Genomic DNA, 19,821 nt, shown 5'->3' with positions numbered 1-19,821 from the left:
ATGATGATAACGGTGGCAAACTTTCTTAAGTACTTATTGTGTGCTAGGTATAGTTCCAAGTGCTTTGGATATATGATTCCTCTTTACAGATGAAGAAACTGAGGCACTGCAAAGTTAACGTCCGTCTCCAAGGTCACTCTAAACTAAGATTTAAATCCCAGCAGTCAGATTGCATGCACAACCACCTCTGCACTGAAAAGGCAGAGCCAGCCCTTAACCCCACACCCCAGCTCCAGAAAGGCAAAGTCACCTTCGTTATTTGACACACTATGCTCCTAGTGATACATTAGCTCTTCCAGCAACTACCACCACTCTGCTGACTCACAGCTCTCTCATGGCCCACTTTCCTATCTGCTGTCCTTTCTTCTACATGGCCTGATTTCTCAAGGCCTAAGTCACATGACACTGGCACTCCAAAGGGCTTCCCCCAGTGGTTACCTTAGCTGATCCACACCTTCTAAGTGTATCTCTTCAAAGCCCCTGAAGGTAGCAGGATCCAGGGGTGGCAGGGAATGCCTTTTGATCCCCCCGCCCCAGGAGAACCACAGTCAGAGGGCTTTTACATAAAGCCAGATCTGATCCACAAGGGCCTGGAAAACACCCTTCCCAGGAGCAATTGCTGTGGCTGCCTTGACTGAGGCTCAGTTTCAGAAGAGTTTGGAAGCTACAGTTCGGTCACACAAAGCATTCGTTTTCACACCGTGGTTTGTCATTTGGGCTTTGAAGACAGATAGGCCTAGATTCAAAACCACTCACCAGCTTTGTGACTTCAGACCAAGTCCCAACTTCCTTAGGCCTCAGTCTCTCTCCGGGAACCTGGAGCCCTGATGGGATTTACTTCATGGTGATGGCAAGTAGGTGAGAGAGAAGGCGGAAGTGAACCGCTGACCCTGGCCTTGGCGCACAGTGAGGGCTCAGCATTGGCTGAAGTTGCTTCAGGGCTGTGTTCTCCCAGTCAAGCATTTGTTTGGCCAATGTTCAAGAGTCTGCCAGGGCAGCTGGGCACCACAGCAGAGAGAACCCAGACACACACAACAGCCAGCACGCAGGATGGGGCTCTGGTGGGTGCAGAGGTTTCTGGCCCAGCCAAGTGCTTTACAGGGATTTGCTGTGGTTCTGCATTTGGACCACAGGGCTCCCCACTGTTCATTCCCCCATTCCTAACACACACACCCCATCTCCTCAGCCGTTTCTGAGTTTGAATCTTTTCAGATCACTCTCCATGTGACCTTGGGCAAATCCCACAACTCATCTCAGCCCATGGCACGTTTCCTATAAAATAGATAAGGATACACCAGGCCAAGCCCTTGTAGTCGATGAGCTGATAACAAATGTGAATGGCCCAGCCAAGCCTGGCATGTGGCAGATGCTCTGTAACTTCTAACTGCATTCCCCACAACCTAGGCCACCAGCCATCCCTCTGATGCTATGTGCCAAGCTTGGGATGGATACTGGGAGGTCAGACATTTTAGGGAATTTCAAGTTTAGTGGGTAAAATAAACATTTGAGCCATTATAGCTGATAGAGAATGCTAAGGGCTGCGATGGAAACATGTATAAAAGGTTAAGAAACGCCAGGAAGGGCACGACACTTTGCCTGGTTGCCTCCGTTTTCCTCTTCTGTCAACTGGTTACTACCTCACGTGAAACGAATCAAGCCAGTTCTACTATTGAGTTTAGTTCTATGCTGAGTGTTTCCACTTAGACTTGTTTCCCATGAGAACTTTGTCCCCTTGACGGACGACCTCTTATCCATTCATTCCTCTGTTCCCAGAACATTGGCAAAGAACAGGTGTCCAATCGACATCAGTTGAGTCAACTGACAAGAAAATTTATTATCTAATTTCATTCCCCTCAGAGCCTAGAGAGGTATTCCCATTTGATAGAAGGAGAGAGAGAGAGAGAGAGAGAGAGAGAGAGAGAGAGAGAGAGAGAGAGAGAAAGACAAGTACCAAGTTCAATGAGGTATTTGGCAGTCAATGACCCAGCCAGATTGTCAGACCCATTGCGGTGACTTTCTGTTAGATCACACAAGCTCAGGCCATTCTGGTTCAGGTGGGGTGACACTCTAGGACTGCACATGACTCACACCTCCCTGTGGGTCCTTGAACTAATCCATTAGTCTCCCGCACTGAATCACAGCTAGGGTGAACTTAAGACCTGAGGCAGGAGCACCTGTTGGACAGGTGTGCCTAGGCATCCCTAAGGCCAGCCAAGGCACAGTCTGGGGAAATCTTTTGTGGAGGGCAGTGGGGCAAAGGGGACAGGACTAGTATAGGGATGTCACTCTGGGTCCACTCCTCACCCCCTCAAGAGTGTCACAGGACAATGTCTGTCCAGTCACTGTATCTGCTGGGCTCTAAATCAGAGGCATACCATCTCCACCCCCAGTGTCTGCACTCTAATTGTCAGCCCTGGTCATCTTTGGTCTTGACTTTAGGCTCCCAGCCTCCAAGGAACTCTATGAATGTTCCTTCTAAGGAAGTTGAGAATTTGCCAGTCACAAATGGCAGCAGGTCCCATGGTGGAGTACACATTAGAAGGAGAGATCACATGGTGAGACAAAGAGCCAGAGAAGGAAGGGGCCAGGCTTACTCTTTTTAACAATTCCTCTTGTGGGAATGAACTGGAGTTCATGAGTACTATGTTAATCATTTCCAAGAGTAGCATCCCCAAGGACCTAAACTTCTCCCCACCTCTTATAGATTCCACACCATCCCTCAACATCACCACACTGGGGACCAAGCTCCCAACACAGAAACCCCACGGAAAAATCACTTCCAAACCATAGTAGTGGTATTATGAGGATTACGGTCAGCTGTGCATGACAGAAAACTCACCATAACCCTGAAGCTTAATTCTCTCATACATAACAGAAGACCAGAGGGAGGTGATCTTGGGCTGAAACTGCATCTATGGTGGCAGAGGCACACGTTGCTTCTCAGATGCTGCCCTGCCATCCTCAATGAGTTTTCCATCTTCTGGCTCTCTCTGGCAAGGAGGAGGAAGGATGGGACAAAGGGCCCTGCATGTAGGAACACATCCCAGAGGTTGCACATACCACTTCCGCTTACATCCCCTGGACAAGAACTTAGTTATAGAGCAACACCCAGTTGTAATGGAGACCAACATGGTGGACTTCATTTCTAACAGCCACTTGCTCTGCTAAAAAGCAGGGGTTCTGTTGTTAAGGAGGCCACAGATATGATTTGTTTTCAGATTGTATCTGTTCTGCTGTCTAAAACAGATTCACAACTAGATAAGTCTCATTTCTGACACCTCTTGGGCCCTCTTAGAGGATATCAATACATGCTGAGGGAAGACAATTAACTATTCGTTAGAGACCCAATTTCCAAACCAAATCCTTCATGAGCTTTCTCTCTGGAAAGGTCCAGCTGTGTGATCGTGTGCAAATGAATAACTCTCTCTGAGTCATGTGACATTAGGAAAGTCATTTTACCACTGTAATCTGATTCTCCATTAGCTAAATGGTGATAAGAATAATATCAACCTTAGGTTATTGGACAGCTTTTGTAGCATTATGATAAATGCGAAAAAAAACATAATTTTGATAATACATTTTGTACAAACCAATATATTCAAAATCCTGTCTCAGCATGTAATCAATTGAAGTTGCTAATCAGATATTTTACATTCTGTTTTTCATAGGAAGGTTTTGGAATTCAGTGTGTGTTTTATAGCACATCTTGGTTCCGACTAGTCAGTATCATACAATAGCCACTAGAGGCTACAGATTTAGGCCAGGCAGGTTGAGACTAATATAAGTACCCTTGCTGGGTGTTCCCCTAGCAGTCTGCACTTGCAAACGAAGAAGCAATTCTTTCTGTGGTAAGTGTCTGTTCACTTAGCTTATCCACAAGCAATTCCCATGAGGGGATAGAATAAATGTCACCCCCAAACCCCAACATAGTACCTGGCATAGAGCAAGCACTCAATAAATGCTTGTTAAACAAATATTATTCATTTCTCTATCCCCAGTGCTCAGCCCAGTGCCTGACCCTCAGTAGGCATTTAATAAAGACTTAACTAAATTAATGAAGCAATGACCCAGTGTTTTAATGGTAAATGAATTTGCAATTTGACAGCAGGTGAAAACCAGGCAGTTTATTGCAGAGGAGACAATGGTACCTTTCTAACCCTCCAAGTAACACCTGCCATTAAGTCCAATTTCCTTCACTGCCTCCTCTCTCCCAAACAGAACTGGAGCCAAACTCTCAGGTCATGGGCCTTCGCATTCTGGTGAAATCGCACAATGCCTGTCTGCAATGATAAGCAAGCATATTGAGTTCCCATGAACAAATAAAATGAACCTCCAATTTTTCCATTTCACTGTATTTTTTTTTCTGACAGGTTGACTCAGTGCAGGGAAAGGTGAGAGGCTCCAAAAAGTGTCCAGCTCTGGTCCCCCTCAATCTAGAGAACTTTACAGTAATACCAATAGTATCATAATAATCAGATATTCAATGCCCGCTCACCCCTTCCCAATTTGATATGATCTGAAGCAATTCTTCTGTTGCCTTTTATGACCATTCATCATTTCTTCTCACCTGCAAGATGACAGGGATGGCATAGAGTTGTCTGTCCATACTGCCGTGAGGACCCTGGGACAGGCCCCTCATGCCCAGTGCCCCGTAACCTGGCACGGTTCTCCTGAACAATACTCACAAAGTGACACTGAGCATCATTTTTGTCTTGACAAGCAGCCAGAGACTGGGTGATTTTCTTAGAGTCCTGTGGAGCTTCCCATCCGCCCCTCCTTGTGGACAACTGAAACACAAACACTCTTTAGAAAGCCCTGGGCCGAGTCATCTCTTTGGAGCTGGTCACAAAGGCTTCATTCAGCTGCAGCTACAGCAGCCTGACGGGGCAGGGGCCTTGTCCCAAACATTCTTGATGGGGCTTCTGGGGGGAAGGTGTTACCAGCCTCCAAATATTTGTTGCTCTGTTTCCATAGCAACCACAGGGGCCATGGCAAAACCCCTGAAACTGCACATGGAAATGGGAGGTGCTGCAAAGTGAAGCCTGATGGGGAGGAGGCCTTCTCTGGGCCCTTTCCCTCCCCACAAACTGAAGATTTTTCCAGGCTCCTTTCAAAGGGTGTTAAGGAGAAGCTGTTATACTGGCTTCATGCAGACGACTACGGCTGCTCTGATGGAAAAGGAATGTGCAAGACTGTACCAATTGGCCTCGATAGGTTTTAGGAAACTTAAACCTAATTGGGAAGCCTGCTTATTGTCTACAGAGCTCTTTCAGCCTGGTGTACTGACTCTGGTTCTGGCACAAGACAGTGCCAGTAACACCACCCACTACCTGTGCAACATTGGGAAAGTCATGTACTGTCACTAAGTCCCTTCTGCTGAAATTGAGTTCAATTTAATAAAAAAACTATGGCTGCCTACTCTGAGCTAGATGCCAGAGTTTGCAAGCTAAAAACACCAGCTTCTTGCCCTCAGGAGCTCATAGAGCCTACTGGGCAGAGCTGTATTGAATAGAGGGGCCATATACCCTGTGCTCACTGTCTGGAATCCATTGGTATTGGTTGTACAATAAAAGTTTTATTTCCTTCCCTCTTCAAACTGGATTATGCCAAAGAAAACCCTGAGATGAGCAAGAGCCCAGGTAGTCTTATAACATTCTTCTTGTAATCAGGATAAATTTACCAATTTGGACATGACTGGAAGGAACTGATCTTTTAATAATTTTGTCCATCTGTCTTTGTGACAGCAGGCTTCCCCAGTCCCTATCCTATTGGACTTAATCATCCTCTAATTTGGGGAGGACAAAAATGGCTATGTCCACTCCAGATTGAAGGTGATCAAGCATAAGGTGAAATGGGTTTCCCAGGCCACAGAGGGAATTACAGGGAGAGCTGGATTCAAACACATTTTCCAATTTATTCTTTCAGCAAATATTTCTGGAGCAGCTTCTAGGCACCATCATTTTTCTAGACACTGGAGTTAGAGGCAGTAAACCAACCAATTTGTCCAAGGGAGCATAAGGTCCAGGGAGAAGAAAGTAGACTAACAGACACATAAAAAATTATACTGTTTCTGGAAGTGGCAAGTATTTTGAGGAAAGTTATCGGAGTGCAGAGAACAGTGGTATGGAATACTGTTGTATATAGTCACCTGGGAAGTCCTTGCCAAAGAGACCCAAGAGAAACAAGGAGCTGGCCATGTGGTTGCTGTGGTGGGCAAGCGCAGGTAGGAGGGACAGCAATGGGTAAGGTCTGAGGTAGGGGTGTGTTGGTTTGGTATGGAACAGGAAGAAGGCCAACATTGCTAGAGCAGAGAGAAGAATCGGGAGATTGGCAGAAGATAAGCCAAGAAGAAGTGAGAACCCCAGCTCATGAGGACCTCGGAGTGGGTGGAACAAATGTTGTATTTTACCCTGAGTGAGATGGGAGTCATTGGAAGGCTGTGGGCAAAGAAGTGGCTGTGATGTGACCTAGCATGTTAAAAGATCCTTCTGGCTCCCACATGAACAACAGTCTGGAGGGCAGCAAAGATGAAAATGGGGAGAGGGAGGAGGCTACTATGACAATCCAGGCAAGAATGAGGGTGTCCTCAAGAGGATGGAACCCCCGGGGCAATGAGGAGTGTGACGCTGGAACTCTTTCTCAGGAAGAGGGTTACAGGATTTGCTGATGGTAGAAGGTGGGGCAGGAACAAGAAGAGTAAATGGTGACTCTGGAGCTGAGAAACAAAGAATGAAGCTGCCACTTTCAGAGGTGGGAAATTCTGGGGGAGGAACCGAGTAGGGGGTGAAAATGAAGATTTTTTGTTTTAAATATATTATATTTAAGATGCATGCTAGAGATTCCATGGAGAAGCCAGGAAGGTGGAAAGAGACAACTTGGAGATATTCATTTGTCATTCTTCAGAACCCATATTATTTAAATCCACAAGCTGGGTTGAAATCCCCAGGGAAGGGAGTGGACATGCAGAAGACACCAGTCCCTGGACCATTCCAATGACTAAAGTTAGTAAGAGAAAGAGGATCCAGGAGGGGCCTGTTAAGGTAGGAAGAAAACCTAGAAGATCCTTCCAAAAAGTCAAGTGAAGAGTGTGCTTTAAGATAAGAGAGATTCAGGAGGCCTCAGCAGAGCTAGGTAAGGGTGAAGGCTGAAAACCAACCTTCAGAGTTGGCCAAGTGTGGTCCTTAGTGTCCTTGGCAACATCTGTTTCATTGAAGTGGTGGGGACACACACCTGATGAATGAGTACAAGAGAGAAGGTGAAGTGAGAAAGTGGAGACTATAATACGCTGCACTTTTTGGGGGCGGGGGTGCTTCTCTGTAAAGAGGAACAGAAAAATGAGAAGAAGATGGGATCCACCCAGAGTTCACCTTTCATGATGACTGACATCCTAGCATGTTTATGTGCTGATGGGAATGGTCTGCGATAGAGGGATAAATTGATGAGTCAGGGGAGAGGAGACCTTGAATAGGAGCAATTGCCCTTAAGAATGTAAGAGAGATGGGTTCGATTTCAATCTCTGGGGTGTCTTTTACTATACCAAGATAGCCACACATTAATAAAATCAGACATCTGGAAATAATTTTAAATGCAAACATTTATTTCAATTACATAAAGTAAGTTTACTCAGTGGTAGCAAAAATTTGTCCAATGGGTCTGAAGAGTTACCTTAGTGAACACGAGTTGGTAACGGTAACCCCCTCCTGCTAATTCCCCAGCATTGGTACACCCTCAAATAACAGGCTGCCTGTACGGTAGGCTTCCACAGCAGGTAAAAACCCACGGGCAGAGACTGTGTTCTGTTCTTTTCCCCAGCCCTTTCTTAGCAAATATCAGCATATGGATCCTTACAAACCATTTGAGAAAGGAAAGAGAAAAGGGAATAAAAAGAAAGAAGGTAAGAACTGGACTACTGAACCTCTTACCATTCAAATGAAGCAAGAACCTGATATTATTTTGCAAAAATTTCTTCCTAACAGTTGAATGAGTAAACACTTTTTTTCTTTTCTTTTTCATTTATGAAAGTCAAAGGGAAAGTAAGAAGGAAAGAAATGGAGATGGACTAAGTGTCCACAGCAGATTCAGTACTCTGCTAAGCAAGGTCACAGTGAGTTACCTCTTTTATAGTTAACCAACCCAATTAAGAAAAAGCTTCATTCTGCACACCGAGTCACCAGAACTGTCTTTAGGTTAAATTAGCACATAATGTAACATAACTGTCATCTAATGGAACATAATTCCTCAGATAAGAGTGAGTTTCCTCTCAATGGAGTTACATAAGCAGAATCTAGGTAGAATCTATGGGGAAACTTGACAAACAATGTTTATCAGGCCTTAACACCTTATGGTCCTGTATGATGCTGGGATTCAATGAGTTTGAATTATATCATTCTAGAGCTATATAATAGATACCTTGAGGTTTTACATCATCAAAATATAAGCATATATGATATGACTAAAGAAAGCATAGTATTTGAACATGCTGGTGCTGAGGTCAGACTGCCATGGACAAAATATGGCTCTGCTATGAACAAACCATACTATGTGACTCAGTTTCCTCATCTGTAAGATGAGAATAGCATCAAGATATACTCACTCTAAAAATCCATTTAATGTTTTTGAAATAGCACCTGGCACATAGTAAGTGCTCAGTAAATATTAGCTATTATTTATTCAGTTCAATCAACGCTTATGGGACCCTGGGACCCATGGGTATCTGCTTTGGCTCACTGTTACACATTACACCAGAGTTGATTCCAACTAGAAAGATTGGGCTCAGCAGACAGAAGCCCTTGGGGACTGAGTTACTTTGATGGGGTACCAGCAATCCCAGCCAAACTAGTCCCCTTCCTGCTCCATCTGCCCTAGCCGGGCAATGTGCAAAAATGTTTATGGCGACCTCATTTGTTTTCCTTTCTGTTACTGCTGCCTTCCAAAGGCCAGGAACTGCTGAAATTAAACCAAAGCAGGGGCCAGGGGAGCAGACGGGGCCTGGGCCAGGGCCAGGAGTAATGAAGTGGAAAATGTTCACACTACAGGCAGCATTACAATGCACCTGTACAAATAGAAGGAGACCTGCCCACCCCCCTCCTCCTGGGCCCACTGCCTCTCTGACTTCTCTTTATGGCTCCACTCCCTGCCTTGCCTGATCAATGTTTCAGTCTACAGTGAAGATAAGGAACAAAGACCTCCAGAGTAAAGTAGTTAGAGAAGGGACAGAATGGGAGGGAAGTGAAAAAACTGTTACCCTTAGTCCAAAAGCTTCTTGAAAGTTCTGGTAATTTCTCTGAAGGGCCAGATGCCTACACTAAGAGAGCAATGCAGCACAGTTAATAAGTGTCAACTAAGTGCCAAGATTGGAACAAGTTACTTTCATATACCTTTGCTCATTTAACCCATCCAGGAGGTTTTGCTCCATTTCCATGACACGGAGACAAAGCTAGTGAGCTTTGGAATCAAGGTGTAGGTCCAGGTATCATTATTCTTCTTTTGCAATGTGGTTACCACTCAGATCAGAGTGTTGCGTGACTCTCAAACCCATGCAGCTATTGAGTGAGAAGCCAGCAAACACAGGCTCTCAAGGTGGTTCTCACCATTGCACTCGTAGTAGTTAAGATACTTTAGGGGCATATAGCCCAGGCTCTCGTGGGTCAGCTGGCGCAGTAAAGATGAGGAGCATAGCTTCCCTCAAAGAGAGACCTGGGGCTACTGCTGCCACGATGGAAGATGGAAGGTGGATCAACGCCATATAGTTTTTGAGGCAGCATGACTCTGGATGAGTCGCCCAATCTCACTGGGGCTGTTTCTCCATCTCTTAGGGGGCATTGCACGAGTACAATGGAGACAGTGTTTATAAAGCCCAATGTTCTGTTGCTTTTCACCTCTCTCAGGCCCCACCCACTTCACACTCAACTCTTATAGTTGATACAACCAGAAGCTTCCTCACCACTACGGGAGAGGGCATGAAAGGTCAAAAATCAAAGTCATTGCTGCTAATATACACCATGGAGCTCACCTCTTACACTGTTTTCTCCATCAGTGATTAGGAGCAGGAAGACAGCAAACAGATGTAAAGATGCATGTCATATAGAGTCTGACACACAGTAGGCCCTCAGTAATTGCTAGCACCCTTTGCAAACTGAGTTCTCAGCAAGCCAAAACATATACTGCCTTACACCCCTCCCGTCTACAGGGTTATGTAGCTCATAGTAAATGCGGATGAATGGCTGGCTTTTGAGTCTGTCAAGCACCTTGAGAGCATCTTCCATTGTGCCCTCTTAATCCTCTTCTAATGGCTCAGTCAATATTCAGCACCAAGCTCAGGTCTGTTTAAAGCCAGGTGCTTCATGCACAAGTCTAGGAATCAATTGGACTCCCACAAGTACTTTTGCTTCAGAGAGCTCAGGGTCTGAGGTGAAGCAGAACATCAGGGTGTAAGGGTAGGGCAGGAGAAGGATGCTCAGCTCAGGGTAGCCAGCAAGTAGAGAGAAAGCAAAAAGGAGACAGAGGGAGGAAAGGGCCAAGGGCAAGTTATCATCCCCAAGCATACTTCCCCAGTGACCTGCTTCCTCTCACCATACTCAGTCTGCCTAGTTTCTAGCTCCTCCCACTAGTTCACTGATCCATAAAATGGATTCATTCACTGATCTGAGTAGAGACCTCATGATCCAATCACATCCCAAAGTTCTCCCTCTGGATATTGCTGTGTTGAGACCAAGTTTTTAAGTACATGAGCCTTTGGGTAAGGCAGAATATCATGGTATAAGAGTGGGACAGAAGAATCAGGCGCTTAATTCAACATTCTTCATTGTTCTTTGTTGTTAATGTTAATGTCGTTGCTATGAGTTTTCATAGCCATTGTTTTAATCAGGGAAAAATTCTAAACTTTGCAATGTATAAAAATCAGAATTGCCATGTTTTTGTCAACTGCTTTTCCCTATTTAGTAAACTTGCTTTGATCTTTTACTATGTGCCAGGCAAGCAGCATAAGGAACTCACTGCTCCTGGAGAAGCAGATATTGAAATAAAAACTTTTAATACATTGTGATTCCTGAAATAACGAAATAGGAGAGAGGAACTAATTCCAAGAATGAAGAGTCAGTCTCTCCCATGTCCTAAAGTTGGTCAGCTATGTGGGGTTTGAATTTCATCATGGGATGATCCACCAACAGGAAAAAAACATATGGTCCTGGCTACATCCCTGAGCACCCATGGCCAGCACCAACAGAGTTAAAAAGATCCAACAGATAGGCTGTTTCCCTCCATTTAGGAATCAGTTTTATCCCTATAATGGGCAATTAATCAGACACTATCTGGTATTATTATTTAATGGTTTCACATGAAGATTGTATATAACAAGAGCTCCATAAATGTCTGTTGACTCATCTGAGATGCACAGTGAGGTCTACTCCTGCACATAGAAGACTGCTGCTTCTTAAGACAGGAGGCAGATCTTAATAATTTCCATTTCCACATTTGCATTATAATTGCCACATCCCTCAGCAGCCAGGTCCTACTTGTCCATTATTAGACAAGTTATTGTTTGGATTTGGAATGTCCCCAAAGGCTCATGTCCTTAAAACTTGGTCCCAACACAGCAATATCCAGAGGTGGAACTTTGGGATGTGATTGGATCATGAGGTCTCTACTCAGATCAGTGAATGAATCCATTTAATAATTTCACTGAACTAGTGGGAGGAGGTAGAAACTAGGAAGACTGAGTATGGGGGAAGGAAGTAGGTCACTGGGGAAGTATCCTTGGGGATGATAACTTGTCACTGGCCCTTTCTTCCCTCTGACTCCTTTTTGCTTTCTCTACTTGCTGGCTACCATGAGCTGAGCATCTTTCTCCTGCCCTACCCTTACACCCTGATGTTCTGCCTCACCTCAGGCCGATATCAATGAAGCTAGCTGACCATGGACTGAAACCTCTGAAACCCCAAAATAAACTTTTCCTCCTTTAGTTTATATCATATCTTTTGGTCACAGCAATGAAAAGCTGACTAACATATCTATCAAGCTCAGATTGTAATCCTCTCCCCAGGATCAGCACTGATCCCCAGGCCTGGCCACTATCTGTGCTCCCATTGCATTCCAAGCCTTCTCACCCCAGCACCCACTTTTTTATTTGTTCATCTCCCTTCCTAGGCTGATCTGAGAGTAGGGATTGGTCATCTGTACTTTCCTTCATGTCTGGAACGCAGTAGGTCTGTAATACATCTGTGTTGAGTGAATGAACAAACGAGTGCCCTGTTTCCTCCAATAGGATTAGTAGGATTAGATTTTTCCAAGTCAAGTTGGAGTAAACCAGGATGCTAGAAGAATATGAACACCAGAAGAGTGGGATAATGTCAAAGAGTAAAGGAAAAGAACTTCATATTCTGCAGTTTTCCCTCACCTTTGTAATTCTTCTGGAAATCTGAAAGTAACTCTTTAAGAAAAGCCCAGTGTGTAATTTCAAGAGTTCCCAGGCAGGCCAGGTGTTTCCTGTGAGGGGCTGGTCAATGCACTCTTCCTGGCTGGGCATGATTCTATGGCCAGGACAATGCTCTGGGTTTAGATTACTGAGCAGCATGAGAAGCAAAAACAGATTAACTTAGATTGGGTAATTTATAAATAATAGAAGTTTGTTTGCCTGGAGGCTAGGAAGTCCAAGGTCATTGGGCCACATCTGATGCTGGGTTCTAACATCACAGAGGCATTACATGGCAAGAGAGGACAAAAGAGGCAAACATTTCCATAACAAATCCACTTCTGTGCTAACTCACTAGTCCACCATGATGGCACAATGCAGAGGTAGACTAAGCTTCCAACACATGAACTTTGAGGAACACTTTCAAACCATAGCAAGAACAAGCTCAAACTCCACAGAGAAAGGCAGCTACAAACCCCAGACCCAAATACTGGCTTGCCGTGCCCCCCCAACATCATGACCAAAAGTTGATATCTCTGGATCATCAGAATTTTTTTAAGAGTACTTCATACCATAAAAACCAAAATGTTTCCAGTTCTCAGTGGGGAAACCATTCAATTCAGCTAATATTTAGTATGTTATACTTTGAGCGGAAAACAGACCTTGAGAACACCGCAGAAAAAGTCACAGGATGCTTACCTAAAATGAAGGGGAGTTCTCTGTTTGGAAATGGAACGATCACAGCCATGCTTTAAATAGAAGCAACCCCAAACTTGGGAACATTTGGATTTCAAAAACTGTGACACTCTCAAGAATCACTAAGTACACAGGGGGGGGGGGGGCAGGGATGTCTAAGATGGCCCATAGTTGCACAATACAATGTCAGGCAAACAAATAACAAATATCTACTGGTCATTGCTTGAATATAAGTATCCATTATCAGGGAAAACACAAACATTATCAGGGAGTGTCTACATGGAACAGCCTGGAGAAAGATTCTGAGGCCACATTTGGATTCGGCTAGAAAGTGTGCAGGGATTGAGTAGAGATGTTTGTCATGGATGTACAAATAAAGAAGAGCGGCACACCACACACAGTTATTTGCCAATGGTTCCTGGATCAACTAGAAATGATAAAACTGAGACCCAGAGTTGACGAGTAGTCAAGATTGGGAAAAGGATTTCTTTTAAAAAGGTTGTTATTGTGTAGACATCATTATGAGGCCATTTTTATGAGTTGGAGGATGGGTTCAGTAAAGCCACCCCTCCTAGGCATGTAGGGTCTCAGGCAGCAGAGATTCCACGCCTCACCACAGCCAATCTCCATCCAGTACCTAAAAAAACATACACCCCCACTGAATTGGGCTGCCACCTACCATGCCACCCACAGGACAGCCCTTTTCAGTCTATTTGAAGTTTAATAAATAGAAATCAACAATACCTTACTGTAATCTTCCTGAGGCCACTAAGACCACATCCCAAGCTCTTAAAATACCTGCATGATATTGATGGCCAATCTTTGATGGGATGGGACTCTCCAATGTTGAGTCTATATGCCATCGGATCCATAGCCCCTAGTATATCCCTCACCGACTGAATAGCTAGAGGTCCTCCCTCTGGGCTTGAGTGCTGGCTCTGGTGTTCTCTACTATGGAAAACTCCTCCCCAGTCATTCAGGTCTTCTCCAAGACTGCTTTATCCTGCCCTCCTTGGAAGACTTCCTTTTTCAATGTTCCCTTTAATTTATTCTGAGCACCTCAACCATGATACCACCTTCTTATAACTATTCACTAGTGACAGTGAATTCCACAAGAAATATGAATATGTTTTATTCAATATCACAGCTCTCATAAGTGAGTACACTGTTCAACCCAAAGTAGGTGCTTCATAAGCATTTGTTGTATGCACAGATGACTGAATGGATGAGTAATGTCATCTTGAAGTTTATCTTTAGGTTTTAGCAAACTGTGATTTTATCTTTCTTAGAAAAATAACAATCCAATTGTTCTTGAGGCAGGTTGTCATGTTCTATGAAATATACCAGTTCATTAGAGAGCTATCATGCTGAATAATTGATAAGTAAATGATAAAAAATAATGAATGAATGAATTAATTAATTTGGGGAAACTTTTTCTAAGATGTAATTACCGGCGTATATATGTTGCTTATTATTCCAGCATATGATGTATGATGCTGCAATCAAAAGAAGTGGGGAGGGCTGGGGCTGTAGTTCAGTGGTAGAGTGTTTACCTAGCATGTGTGAGGCACTGGGTTCACTTCTCAGAACTGCATATACGTAAATAAAGTAAAGGTCCATGGACAACCTAAAAAAAAATTGAAATAAAAAAGAAAAGAAAGAAATGGGGAAAGTGCACACCCTACAGTAGAATGTCTGGTGGTCTCATGAGAGATTTCTGATTCATGAACCTAGAACATTCCATGATAAAATGATGAATAGGCAGCTGTAACTAATTCATGGATGTTGGGTTTTGGGGGGATGGTTATTAGTCTATATTACATATGTTTCTTACAAGAACATCATGTATTTTATATTATTCAATATTTGCTGTGCATTAAACTATGAATCAAAATTGATCATTTTGATTCATTTTCATTCCTATTCATTTTAATCTGAATATACATTATACTTGTAAGTTTCTTTTGGTGTTCCATTGATATGCTGCTCCTACTTATTTAGATAAATAACTACTACCATTACGGAAGCGTATCATAGAATGGCTCTGCCCCAATGTGCTGATTTCCTTGGGAAAATAGATTTGGAAGTGGAGGGCAGTGCAGACTGGAGTCATCAGAAATAAAATGGGGTTCCACAAAAGTTAAAATCTAAAAAGACATGAGGATGGTAAGGGAGCTGTAAAAACTACATGGACAAAGAGAAATGAGGTTACAGAAAATAAAACTTGGGTTACATTTTAAAACAGAAACCCGTGTTTGTCCGTATAAAATATAAGCAAAAGAAATGTCATAGAAATCTTAAAGTAATAAAGATGGGACATAACAAGTCAGATAAATGTACAAAGAAAGCAAGAAAAATTAATTATTAGACAAGGCAGATTTTAAAGGGGGGAAAGGTAAAGATATCACTTCATATTGATCAAATTTATAATCTCAAATGAGGACAGAATGGTAATAAACTCATTTAAATTACAATGCTGCAAACAACTTTAAAAAATAGAATTTCAATATTCATCTCCATTCTAGTTAGGTAATTTATTAGGTTTAAGTAACAAAATAGAATAAATAACATTTTGAATTTAAAAAACTTCTAATGAGCCCTCAACACCAAAAAAAGAATGATGGAAAATATAATCTATAAAGACTGAAATTAATTTGAAAGCAGAAATAGAGTATACAGTGACATCACATATAAACCTAAAGACTGTTTTTTGAGGTAAACATAAAACCTTTACAAACCTATTACAAGTTTATTCAAGAAAAAGGAAACAAATTAAAAATGCAGAAGCAATATAACATATAGAAGATATAAATGATTAAAGAATGCTTTGCATAGCCATGTACCAATACTTTTGAAATTTTTTAAATTATTTGGATAATTGAGCGAAAATGTGAATTAAAAAAATTGGTTCAACAAGAAATAGAAAGGATTAAATATAGCTATGTTCAAAGCACAATTCAAGAAAATTGTTTTTAATATTACCCTCTCTCTCAACTTTACAATGTTCAGGCCTTATATGGTGAATTCCTTCATACTCTAAGAAAAGAGATTCCCATGCTATCTAAAGTTATCAATAATATGGATAAATATGAAAGGCTATCTCATTTATTTTATAAAACTATCATAAATCCTTATGTTAAAATTTGATCAATCATTCCAAAAAAGGTAACTATAGCTCAGCTTCACATATTACTATGTTTGTAAAAATTCTAAATAAAATGGTAGTGAATTGAATTCCACAGTATATTAAAAAGAATAATCCACCATGACTAAGTAGGGCTTATCCCAGGTATGTAATGTTTCCAAGTGTCATCTTAATGAAGAAAGAGGTGATAAATACAAAGTTGATTTGGACAAATAATAATGATGAACTACCCTTGACAAATTTTAGAACCCAGAACAAGACTATAATTATTACAATAGTATAATATCAGTACCCCAAAATACAAACAGATGAATGAGATGCAATACACTGGAAAAATGGAATATTTACATTCAAATAGTATGTATCATAAGGATGACATAAAAAATCAATGTGGAAAGAAAAGAAATGAGATCTGGGTCAGGAGAAAAGGAGAAGAGAGCCATCTTTCAGTACCTTAGGCTTCTTGACTGAAAGAGAAATCCTCCCAGTTTAAGCTTCAAGGACTAAATCAGGGGGAAAAAAAATGGGTGCCATGGAGGGAGATGTCTGCTCAGTGAGTAAAAAAGCAAACAGCTGCCTCCATAGAATACGAGCAGAACCCTAAACTTAGTTTGCAGAAACCAGTACTAAATGAAAATGTGGGACCTCTTATCAAAATTATTAAGGATTTCAAGACGGCAGCTGTAGAGCTTTATCCCAGGTATGCTGGGTGACAGCATAGTTGGACGAGCCTGGGCCCAAGTTTCCTATCATGGAAGATGGGGACTGGAGGGAACACTACCAAGAAGCTTCAAGTACCAGCCTGGTGAATATACAAACTGTTTCATTCTAACATAATCCATTTCTAATATAATCCATATAATCCAATAATCCATTTCCCTCACATTCTCATCAATATGAAGAGACAGGATGGAGACACACCCTCAGGCTGTCACATTAAGACATACCTGCTTCTCCATTGATTGCCTAGTGTTGTTCCACTCTATAGAGGTCGCCTGTTATATGTTGTTGGAGTACAGAAAATCACTTTGAACCATAAGACTTGAGTGTTTCCACAGCATTTCCATTCACATCACCTCTTTTGACCATAATAGAAAAGCATTGTTTCTATACATTTTATCTGAAAGGGAAAGTTAGGCTCAAGTAAGTTCTGATGTTCCCAAGGCACACAGCTAGAGAATTGGCCATGTAGGACCCAAACCCAAGTCTATTGATAACTAAGTTATTCAGTTATTTATGTATCCATCCTTCCCTCTATATATACAAAGTCCCCTTCTAAATCCTGGAACCTTCTACTTATACAAGGTCCCCAACTAGACCCTGGGAACTCCACAGGTCCTGGCTTCAGGATCTCATATCTTTATGAGAAAAACTGCCAAGGAAATAAGTTCCATCATACCATAAGATGATTAAAAGAATGGAAGTGAGTACAGAGAACAAAAGTACAGAATGCTGAATTCTACCTAAAGGGGCCAAGGGAGGCTTTGCAGAGCAAGCAGTCACTTAGAGGACTCTACAGGGTGAGACTGAGAGTTTCCCATCACACGCTGACTTGAACATATGTAAAGAAAAGCACAAGCTCCCCTATTGGGCTCTCAAGGAAGTTTGGCTGCTGAAAAGCTTCACACTCAGTTGACTGAGTCCCATCAATAGGAACTGTGTGTCACGAGGAACCATTTGTAGAGATCAATTTCCCAAACAAGTGATAGAAAACTAGGAGCCAAAGTTCAGAATTGGCCAGAATTGAAAACAGCCAGGAGTCCAGAGATAATCCATACCATAGAAGTGCATTCTAAGCACTTCTAAGCACTGGACTACGGAGCACATCTCATTTGGACCTCACAACCACCTGGCAAGGTCAGTGGGGCAAGATTTTCCTGAGCATGTCCAAGACTTGAGCTGGGCTGCTCCACTAGCAGACATCAGCCAGGATCACAATACATGTGGCTTACCTCCTATCCAGGGCTCTGTTCATTTGCCCCATGAGGAATGTAAGACCACTGCCGATCTCTAGGGAAACAGCCTTTCTCATTCTCTGATAACTCTGCATCTTCACTTAGTCACTTAGAATCAGTAAAAATCAGTTTACCTCTAGGGCAAGCATGGCTGACAGCATCTTCTGCCTACCTGTTAATCATAATAACCTACCTACCTGAGATGTCACCTGGGGAACTCTAGATCCACAACAGATTTCTATCAGATACTTGGCCTACCAGGAGTTCATTGCTATAATGAGTTTATATCAGATAGAGCAGTGGTTGAAAATAACGAAAGTAACCACTATAGCATCTGTTGTATTGTTAAAGGCTATGAGGACACGAAGATCAACAATTGCATTCTTAGTTTTGCTTCTTCCACTTAATAGCTATGGTGCCTTGAGTGGGTGCCTTGAGTGTCTCTTAGCCTCAGTTTCATTTTATGGCCAATAGACATGAGGTTGCTTACCTTATAGATTTGTTATGAAATGAAATAACCTAACAGATGTGAAAGCATTTGTTATTTAATAAAATGCTATAGAAATGTTGGCTTTTTAAAAAAATATGTTTCAGTTGTCGATGGACCTTTATTTTTTTATTTATTTACATGCAGTGCTGAGAATTGAACCCAGTGCCTCACTCATGCTAGGCAAGCGCTCTATCACTGAGCCACAACCCCAGCCAAGAAATGTTGGCTTTTATTATTCTTCGTGACATTATTCCATCATCCTCAGAAAATATGTGTGTCATTATAATTATAACCTCAAATCCTCATTACCTATGTGGGATCCACATTACTTCTAATAAACAACCATATTATGTTAGGGGGAATTTAAAAGTAAATCACTCCAGGACATGTAGACTGATAAGACCTCACTTGTGACAAAGCTATTTTTTTTCCATCACACATAAAACCACACATGCATAGAACCAAAACCTACATTATATTCCACCAAGAAAATAGCATAAGATCTGGGTCAAGTTGTCAGCATCCCCTGGTAGAAGCTGTTCCCTTCATTTCTTTCCAAGGAACTGGTGTCTAATGGTGAGAAACAAGACATGCATACCGTAATCTAAGACACAAACCATTAAGTTGACAGAGAGAAAGCTTTAGGGAAGAATACAGAAGGCATATCTGGAAAGGAGAGCCAAGGAAGTCATCCTAAAAGCGTAAACTTTCAACCAAGCTTTGCAGTGGACACAGATTTCCAGTTTGGTACAGTGGAAAGAGCATGAATTCTTTATTCAGCAAATGACCAGTGATTGATGCTGGTCAGAAAGCAGCCTCCACCACTTAGCATAAGTTTTCGAACCTCTAAGGTAGGATAAAGCTGGTAGGATACCAGCTTGGAAGGATTGCTGTTCCCAACATTTACTTCAATTGTAGACACAAAAATCTCCAGTTTTGGACTGGGGATGTGGCTCAAGCGGTAGCACGCTCGCCTGGCATGCATGCGGCCCGGGTTCGATCCTCAGCACCACGTACAAACAAAGATGTTGTGTCCACCAAAAACAAAAATAAATAAATATTAAAAAAATATTCTCTCTCTCTCTCTCTCTCTCTCTCTCTCTTTAAAAAAAAAAAACCTCCAGTT

At 42.3% G+C, this 19,821-nt stretch overlaps 1 long non-coding RNA gene across 1 annotated transcript in view; it reads right to left on the bottom strand.

Annotated features, from left to right (window-relative positions):
- LOC131424421 (uncharacterized) overlaps positions 1 to 876 on the bottom strand; it is a 112,188-nt gene extending 111,312 nt beyond the window's left edge. Inside the window, exon 1 of the long non-coding RNA XR_009227385.1 lies at positions 757 to 876. This is a non-coding gene — a long non-coding RNA (uncharacterized LOC131424421). The remainder of the gene's footprint in view (positions 1 to 756) is intronic.
- Between the last annotated feature and the right edge of the window lie 18,945 nt (positions 877 to 19,821).

This window comes from Marmota monax, unplaced genomic scaffold (assembly GCF_021218885.2).
Source record: "Marmota monax isolate L192 unplaced genomic scaffold, Marmota_monax_Labrador192_F-V1.1 WCK01_AAM20220418_F8-fsc00023, whole genome shotgun sequence".
NCBI lineage: Eukaryota > Metazoa > Chordata > Mammalia > Rodentia > Sciuridae > Marmota > Marmota monax.
Note: the sequence above shows the minus strand (reverse complement) of the source record. Positions and strands in the feature narration are given on the sequence as shown.